Raw genomic sequence first — 10,000 nt, 5'->3', positions numbered from 1 at the left:
CATCGTCATTACAAGCAAGAAAGGATGCATGGTATACTCTTGACATTTTTTCCTGTATTTTTCTTTCTTCTTTCCTTTCTATACTATGGATGGACGGCAATGAAGCCATGATATCCAATTATGTACAAAAAGTTTCCCTTTAAGCCAGTTCTACTTACTTCTTATGGAATCCATGCAGTGGATCAAGGTGGCAGACATGATATCAAGGACAGATTATCTCCACCAATCCTAAGGAGAGGAATTCTTTTTCTCCCAGCAGTAATGATTTAATAACGTTACATTGTAGTCAGTAATATAGACAAAACTGTTAGGCAACTTAGTCGTAGATACAATCTGTTGCTTGAAACCAGAACCCAAAATCTAGGCCGTGACTATCGTGGCTTTTATACAAACTTACTGGAATATAAGCAATAAAAAAAAAAAACTGTAGTGTACGCACATTTTCATTACACTATACTATTGTAAGGACTTAATGCAAATAGCCTTCACAATAGGGATGTGTTCGATGTCCGCCTTCGTATCTGCTCCGCGCTGTGTCCGCGTGAAAATACGGTCTGTATTGTTATCTGTATCAGCGCTTTAATATAACAAAAGATCATTAATAATATACGTGACTGCATTTTCTGACAAAACTCCACCTCCGGGTTGAAGAAACCTGAAAGTTGTGAATTTGTGTGTACGAGAGAGAGAGAGAGAGAGAGAGAGAGAGAGAGAGAGAGAGAGAGAGAGAGAGAGAGAGAGAGAGAGAGAGAGAGAGAGAGAGAGAGAGAGAGAGAGAGAGAGAGAGAGAGAGAGAGAGAGAGAGAGAGAGAGAGAGAGAGAGAGAGAGAGAGAGAGAGAGAGAGAGAGAGAGAGAGAGAGAGAGAGAGAGAGAGAGAGAGAGAGAGAGAGAGAGAGAGAGAGAGAGAGAGAGAGAGAGAGAGAGAGAGAGAGAGAGAGAGAGAGAGAGAGAGAGAGAGAGAGAGAGAGAGAGAGAGAGAGAGAGAGAGAGAGAGAGAGAGAGAGAGAGAGAGAGAGAGAGAGAGAGAGAGAGAGAGAGAGAGAGAGAGAGAGGAGCCAGCTTGCCCCGCCGCCAACTAAAGGTCGTCTCTAGCAACGTCCGTGGTCTCCGGACTAACCTTGCAGACTTATACCACAACTGTGTGCAACGACACAATGCAGACGTTGTTGTGGTGACCGAGACATGGCTGAACAGTGAGGTGGAGCCCACGTATGGCAGGATGCAGGGCTTCACCCACTGGGTGAGGAGGGACCGACAGGAGCGAACAGGAGGTGGAGTGGCTGTCTGCTTCAAGGAAGGAATGCAGGCCCAGCTACTCGACATAGACACGCCTCCAATGATGGAGATGATGTACTTCCGAGTAATGCTGGCAGACCGCTCAGCCCTCCTGCTGTGTGCCCTGTATCGCCCCCCGCGACAAGGGCCTGACTCACTCCTGTACCTGACTGAGACCTTAGACAACCTGATGATGGCACACAGCTGCAGCCACGTGCTGATTGTGGGGGATCTCAATCACCACCTGGAAAGAGACGCCTACGAGAATCTCCTGGAGGTGCAGGGTCTGACAGATCATGTCACCTTCCCACACATGAACGAGGAGGGACATTAGACCCTGTCATCTCAGACTACCAGGAAGACAAGCTTCAGTGTCATCAGCTGGGGCTCGTGGGCAGCTCTGACCATCACGCTGTACTGACACAGCTGGAAGTGGGCGTGGCTCAGGACGAGGCCACCACCCGCACCATCTGGCTGTGGAACAAAGCAGACTGGGCTTCCCTGCGCCGCGACCTGACCCACACCCCATGGGCCACTCTGCTACAGGGAGGAGCAGAGAGTGAAGCACTTGCACTCACCTCTCACCTTCTCGCCCTCCAGAGACGCCACGTCCCACACAGGGAATACACCACCAGATCGACGGATCAGCCATGGTTTGGCTACCGTTGCCGTGTTGCTGCCGAGGCAAAGTATGCTGCCTGGCTCCGCTACAAGAGGAACCCGACTCGGCGCAACAAGGACCTGCACAGGGCTGCATGCAGGAGGATGGTGGTAACCAGCAAGTGGGCCTTAAAAAAGTGGGAGGAAAGCCTGCGCCGGAAACTGTGTGGCACTGGCGTAGGAAACAAAACTTGGTGGTCTCTTGTTAAGGACAAACAGGAACTGGCCACCAAGAATCCATCCCTCCCTCAGCAAGCAGGACGGTACTGTCGCCACCAGCAGTAAGGAGAGGGCACAGTTGCTGGCTTCCTTGTTTGCTGGAAAAATGAAGGTCGGGAATCCACAGCAGCCACCGCCTCAGCTGGTCCAGCAATGTGAGAAGACTGTCACCATGGTGGAGGTGACGCATCAGCAGGTGAAGCGATTATTGCGGGGGCTGGACACACAGAAAGCCACCGGCCCTGATGACATCAGCCCGCACCTGCTGAAGCGATGCTCCCAGGAACTGGCTGCCCCTCTCACCCAAGTCTTCACAACTTGTGTACGGGAAAACGTCTGGCCTTCAGTGTGGAAGGAGGCTCGAGTAGTTCCCGTACACAAAAAGCTCCAGGACGGACCCAAAAAACTACAGACCCATATCCCTGTTGTCAGTGGTGGGTAAAGTGTTTGAGAGGGTCGTGGCAGAGGTGGTGTGTAGCCATCTCAAGGACAATGCCCTCCTCTCAGACCAACAGTTTGGGTTCAGACCTGGAAGGTCAACCTCCGACCTAATGATGCTTCTCACCAGGCATTGGCAGGACGCCCTCGACGACGGCAAGGACACTATAGTGGTTGCTTTGGACATAGCAGGAGCTTTTGATAAAGTATGGCACAACGGATTACTAGAAAAGCTTCGTGCTAAAGGCATCCAGGGTGGCTTGCTACGACTCTTGGGAAATTACCTGCAGGACAGAAGCCTCAAGGTGGTTGTCAACGGGCAAACATCTGAGTCCCTGCCTGTGGAGGCATCAGTGCCACAGGGTTCAATTCTTGGCCCACTCCTGTGGAATATCTACGTGGATGATCTTCTCCAGCTACTGCCAGGAGTCATGGCCTATGCTGATGACTGCACCCTCTCCTATACCTATCCACGCCAGGACAGTGGGCGGGCTGCTGAGGCCATCAATCAGCAGCTACGAGTGATAAAGGAGTGGGGTGCTCGCTGGCAAGTGACATTCGCGCCGGAGAAGACACAAGCAATGGTTGTCTCTCGGTCCCCAGCCGCCATGGCAGCAATGGCAGGAAAGTTGTCTTTTGGCTGCTGCTCTCCCACTCCAAGATGACGTCAAGATACTTGGAGTGGAGGTGGATCGAGGGCTGAGGTTTGACAGGCATGTCAAAACCATTGCCAAGAAAGCCTCTCACAGGATCTCCGCTCTCAGAAGGATCGCCAGTTTCCTCGACAGGAAGGGAGACTGCTGCTGTACAAGGCACAGGTGCGGCCCCACCTTGAATACGCAGCTCTCTCCTGGATGTCCTGTGCCGCCACACACAGAAGGAGACTGGACAGCATCCAACGCCGCGCCATACGGCTAGTAGATGCTGCACTACCACCTCACCCAGAGCCTGAGCGTCCCCTTGATTCACTGGAACACCGCAGAGACGTGGCGGCGATCGTAGTGTTCCATAAGGCACAGGTGCAAAGAGTGCCACATCTGGCAGGGCTGCGTCATCCTCTAAGAGTCACCGCACGGAGCACGAGAACGGTGCTCAATGGTGGTGACGCCGTAGAGGTGCCGCGATCCCACGGGTGTCAGCATCAACGCACCTTCGCAGGACGCGTCTCCAGGATGTGGAACTTGTTCACGGCCGCGGTGCCTCACGTCCAGGAGATGAACACTCACAGTGTCAAACTGATGGCACATAAGTGGAGACAGACACTGCCAACTCCTCTGACACTCTTTGTGACGTGACACTCAGTGTAGTGCAGTGCGTGAATAGTGCTAGTGAAGTGAAACGAATAGTGCTCCATTTACATGCTGACCATCTTGTATATTATCTATTTTTAAATCTTGTAAATATTGTAGAGAAATAGATTGTAGTACCCTTAGAATAGGTAGCACACGACAGTGCGCCTTTGGGTACATGTTCCTTTGTATTAAGTTTTGTTTAAATAAAAAAAAAAAAAAAGAGAGAGAGAGGAGAGGGCAGGCTAAGTTTGAGTGTGTAAGGATGAGGGTAAGTCTAAATGAGTTGAATGGAAAATCAAGGTGAAGTGAAAGATTAATAGAGTGAGAATGGATGTGTATAAGGAAGAATTTACGAAAAGAACCGTGAGAGAGATTACGTGTGAAGGAGAAATTACGTGTGTTAGATTATCGAAACAAGTGAAAGTGAAAACAATGCCTGGATGAATGAGATTGAGAGTTAACTATTGCACTGAAGAGGAATAGAGGTGAAAGAAAGAAGTCTTGTGCAACGAGACCACAGGAGGAGGGGAGGTATGCAGTTACTAAAGATCAGAGGAGAAATCGAGATGAAAATAGCGGTAAAAGATAAACAAGAGATGTAACATGGCGGTGATGAGAAAGATAGAAGATAATCAGTTAGAGGGTAGGAGCTGATTATTCGAAAAACTTTTTTATTTCCACCCGACTGGAAGAGTGGTATGAGTGAAACTGTCGGAGATAACTCGGGACGTCCAAGTTCATACAAGCTGTTTTGGCGTAAGATGAGATGTGAGAGTTTCAGTTTATATTATGAGTAAAGGACAGACTGAGAGGATAGTGAGTGTAGAAGGAAGGAGAGCTGAAGAAGAGAGAGATAGTTGTCTGGAAGGTTGTGTCGCGTTGATAGATAAAGGAATTAAGTTTTGAGGCATTGGACAATACTGAGATGGCTGTCACAATTGAAAATTTTAAAGAGATTTCAAGTCAGGCGTTCTATAGCTTCCCTGTATGAACTGTTTACGTACTGAAAATTTTTACTTCAACGGAAAAAAATAAAATAAAAAACGTGGAAAAGTGCAGGGTAGTATCACCAGCATAATATGTGACAAGAGAAGTTTGGTTTAGATCACTGATAAATGGTAATAAGGGAGCGAGTACGAATGAATATACTTTGATTTATGAATATGAATATATTAACAAACGGTATTCGAATGTATTCTAATACGAATTACAAACACATATACATCCATCATTTGCTAATGACATTGAAAACCTTGCTATAATAATAATTTGTGTGACCGTTGAGAATGGTACTAATAGAGCCCTTAGTGTTTCATAATACGGGCCATAGCGCTGCAGAAGATGACGGGGAGGTAAGATTGCGGCGGGCTGATACGGGCAGTGGCGATGGGCAGTGGTCGAGGGTTTGGGTTGAGAGTTGGCCGTGTTTACTCTCCGTGATCTCAGTCAGTGTTGCCGCCACCATCCAGCTCTTGTTCGCTTCACGACCAGAAGATGCCACCACTACTTTAGATAATTCATTTATTCTGTAGTTCTGTTACATCGTTAATTGTCGAGTATAGTAGATAACTCCTTCATATGACATTATTGTGGATGGAACTTCCCTTCTTTCCGCCGATATTTGAAAGGATTCTAGTCATACGAAATAACTATATAAACTGACCAACTACATTACGTAAGCTACGAATGGTGCTGGAATGGGGAAGACGAACGGCATAGAAAATGTGCTGAGGTTTCAGAAACCAGTCACGTTGTTGTCAACAGCTTTTCTTATCACTAGCTACTTATTTCACTCCCCTCTCTCTCTCTCTCTCTCTCTCTCTCTCTCTCTCTCTCTCTCTCTCTCTCTCTCTCTCACACACACACACGTCTATGGATTATCAAACAACTTACCCTCGTATTCTCAAACACTTCAGAGCATTCTCGCGGCTTTCAAACGTGCTCCAGGAGGTTCACTAATAATATAACAATTATTCAGCGTCATCACAAGGAAAACACACCCTTTTTAATCTAATTATTTTTGTAACTTTTGAAAATAGTCCTGCCAAAAGGGCGAAACGTTTCTGATTACAGATATTAAATGACAATAACCAATATGAATTCTGACGAGCGTATTAGTGAAGTAATATAAAACACATTAATCTGAGGGGGGGAATTAGAAAAGGGAAGGAAACTGATCAAAATAAGAGGAATAGATGGACAAGATGGGATGGGATGATGATGAGGATGAAGGCCGTGAAGGAAGACCATGTAGTACTTGGAGATATGAACTAGAACATAAGGGAAATGGAGAAATAAAAGAAGAATGTTGGAACACGTATAGATTAAATGATGCTATGAGGTGAAGACGGAGGATGGGAAGATCATTAAATAGCTCAAGACGGTAAATTAGTGAAAAAGAAAGAGGTTGGAGGACGTACAAGCTGGACTAGAAAGGGCATGATAGATGATGGGAAGAATCATGGAGACGAGGTATTAGTAAGAAAAAGAAGGGATGAGCCATGTTTTAAGCAGGTTACAGAAGAAATTATTATAAGGAAGACCCAAGGGAAGGATAAGGTAGATTAGTGGGAATAAGTCAGGTTAGAGCGGGGTGGGGCAGGCAGGGACTGGAGTGAAGCAGGCGAGCTCGCAGGACGTTCCCAAGCGGCTGCTAGTCGGGGTTGGTTGGATTCTGTGTTTTATCAGAGTCAACAATAAAACTGCTGGTCACTCCGTCCCGCCGACTGGCTGACCGTGGACCCTCCCGTCTCTCCCTTTTTCCATCCGGCTCCCTTCTATATCCCTTTTCTCTCTCTCTCTCTCTCTCTCTCTCTCTCTCTCTCTCTCTCTCTCTCTCTCTCCAGTATTTTTTGTATTGGATAGAGTTAATTTTAATGCATGGTAATCATTTTAAGTTACTGCAAAAGAAGAAAAATACGATACAAGGAATGAAGCACTTAATGTATTTATCTCTTCCCCTTCTAGATACTACCCATTCTCACTATGAATGCACCATATTTTGAAGTAAAACCGACACACGAACACACAGGATGTATTTTGGGGGTTTTCGGAAATAAGCACGGAAAAGCAATCCACTCCGAGTGCCAGAGATGCGCACAGACACTGAAAACGTTAGAAGCTCGCGCATGATCGCAACCTGACACTAACCACCATAACATACATCGCTTTGAATCATTCTTAAGTGTTACCGATGATGAAAACGGCTTAAGGGAAACGCCACACAGCCAGTAGGCGTACATGTGGCAGTCCTAAAACATCTATGCCGACATCCATCTACGTACGTTCATCATCCAAATCCATAACACTCCTGGTGACAATGCACTATAAATCTGATTGTAGAAAAAATAGAAAATGAATCTAGAGCAATAAACACTAACATTTCCAAGCGTTTGAGTGAACCAGTGAACTAAGAAACAGTTTTACTAGTGTTTGTGGTTTAATTTAGCGTTTCAGTACCGTGCTACAAGTCCCCGAACCACTATCTTTATCTGCCTACACATTATATATATACACCTGTGTGTGTGTGTGTGAGAGAGAGAGAGAGAGAGAGAGAGAGAGAGAGAGAGAGAGAGAGAGAGAGAGAGAGAGAGAGAGAGAGAGAGAGAGAGAGAGAGAGAGAGAGAGAGAGAGAGAGAGAGAGAGAGAGAGAGAGAGAGAGAGAGAGAGAGAGAGAGAGAGAGAGAGAGAGAGAGAGAGAGAGAGAGAGAGAGAGAGAGAGAGAGAGAGAGAGAGAGACAGAGACAGAGACAGAGAGAGAGAGAGAGAATGTATCAATACTTCCCCATCACTGTAGTTTTCCTTCATAATCGCATTTTTAAGTATTACACACAGGACATAACCCTGAAACAGTTATGCTTATCGAACAGAGGAGTGAGTTCTATAACAGTCAAAGTACTGAAGCAACGACATAAGAACATACGAATCCACGGTGTGCCTACATACGAGACGCTTCAGATTTAAGGAGGATTCGACTCAGTAACAAGTTAACGATGTATGTATGAATATATGTATGTCCATATGCTCTTTGAAGTTAACTTTCGTAAGTCTACAAACATGTTCATTAAAACGATTCTTGTGAATTCCTCCAAATAGGTCTGAACTCAAAACAGTAGTAAGGACAGACAAATAAACTGCATTTCAGAGGGAAGAATATGATAAGGGTAATTATGAATTAAGCTCACATAATTTTCTGAACGAGATGAAACACCCAAATCAAACATTTTTCCTATAACACCGAGAACAGACCGTAAAGTGAAGGAACAGTGGTCGAGACTTGAGATATCATACATCATACATATCACCGTGTGGAGATTATGGCTTGAGGACCACTGTGACAATACAAAAATATCTCAACACTTACCCTTGTCCAGCCAGTCAGCAATGCACTCCGGTAGCCTTCATGATGTACGCTTACACCCCCACAGGTTACGTGAACAGTAAAAGTTAACTTGCCAGAGTCTTGAGATGTCGCCATGAGGTTTCACAGCCACAGTTCGATCGTCCACCGCCAGATTCACCTGCATAAAAGATTCTCAACATGACGCTCAACGCCGCACCAGACCATCACACCACCAGCAAGGTCCCTGCGCCTGAAAACACTGATGAGAAAATCAAACATGGCGATCCTAACCCCTGAAGGCAAAGCCGGTGAGAGAGATTCACTCCGTTAGAGTGAATGAACAACACTGCTTCACTTGTAAGTGAATTCGTGTCGTTCACTGCATGTCTTGAAAATAAATCTTAACAAATGAATAAAAAGAAAGCTCACCATGATTTTGAGGGATGTAAATCACCTGTGTCCTCCTTAAATTAAACAGGACACAAGCACCACCGAAATAATGCATTGAAAAGTTCAAAGATGGATATATCCTAAAAAACATTAAATTCTACAATAATTAGAAAAAAAACACTAATCTAATAAAGGGTGTAGTACATATGGACAGAAAACCAGGATTTTGTGATTTTTCTCCCTGTAGTGCATGGCAAATAGCTTATAACATGAATAAAATCACTTTGATGTTGCATGTATACAATGGGACAATGAAACTATCATAACAGTCCTCAGGGTGTTAAAAGAATGACACTGACAGATTTACTTCACTTTATACGAGAATCTTAACTGTTCGCTCAGTAAGTTTAACTTTGATCACTAACACTCATGAATTCGGAAGCTCTCCGCCTTTTTTGTCTCACATATATATAAAAAAAGGATAGGTTATTTTTGTCTTTTCTAGGTGACAAAACTGGTCAAGAAACAGCCAGCAAAAATGTGTAAGCTGTAACTGATTATGGGAAAGAGTGTCCTGCAGTGAAGGGGAATGCAACATTAAACGTCTTACGAGAAGCGACCAAAACAATTCAGATGGCAACTGAGCAAACTATGAAATCCAATAGCGGAAAATGGAAACGGACACACACACACACACACACACACACGTCGCGAACCGTCGCGTCACGTCATGCTCACGATTCCACCCAACGGACAATACTAGAACAGCATCACAATAGTTACCTAGACGTAGACATGTATCTCTAACAGTTATTTATCTCTCAAGTCCTGCCTTACACAGTGTATTACCTCTCCCTTGATCATTCTCTTCATTTCCCGCTCTTTATCTCTATCTCTCTATCTCCAACACTTCTCATGCCACACAAGTCTTTGCCTGCTCTTCATATGGTCACATCAATGCAGTTTTCTTTCCTGTCCTCACAGATATCTCCTCAAAACCAAAATTATAAACATCCAGAAAGTTGCAAAGAAAGCTATTATTACCTGAGAGGTCTGCCAAAAGGTGTCACGGTACATATGCTCAAAAGTTTCCGCGTCTTATCACGGATACTTAAAGGTGTTTTTATTGAAGTTATCAGGTTTCCAATGGTGTTTTTCATGATCCTGGTGGTGGCGTAGTAAACAAAAAGAATATCCTAATGAGAACCCCTATAAAAAATTCCGTGGTCTTTAAAAAATAATACTGATGAGAGACTAAAACTTTTATAAATATGAATCTTAAAACACTTTTTTTTATTTTCTTTTATTTATACCATGTTGGCTTTTCACGGGAGTTTATGGGCTAAAGGGGATACTTTTTCGGGGTACCTCCTATCTCAAAGC

The 10,000-nt window shown here is 44.9% G+C and overlaps 1 long non-coding RNA gene across 1 annotated transcript in view; it reads right to left on the bottom strand.

Annotated features, from left to right (window-relative positions):
- The window catches only part of LOC123518343, a 13,977-nt gene extending 5,513 nt beyond the window's left edge, over positions 1-8,464 (bottom strand). The window contains exon 1 of the long non-coding RNA XR_006678761.1: positions 8,249-8,464. This is a non-coding gene — a long non-coding RNA (uncharacterized LOC123518343). The remainder of the gene's footprint in view (positions 1-8,248) is intronic.
- Between the last annotated feature and the right edge of the window lie 1,536 nt (positions 8,465-10,000).

This window comes from Portunus trituberculatus, chromosome 43 (assembly GCF_017591435.1).
Source record: "Portunus trituberculatus isolate SZX2019 chromosome 43, ASM1759143v1, whole genome shotgun sequence".
Lineage (NCBI taxonomy): Eukaryota > Metazoa > Arthropoda > Malacostraca > Decapoda > Portunidae > Portunus > Portunus trituberculatus.
The sequence above is the reverse complement of the archived record's forward strand: the minus strand, read 5'-3'. Positions and strand labels throughout refer to the sequence as shown.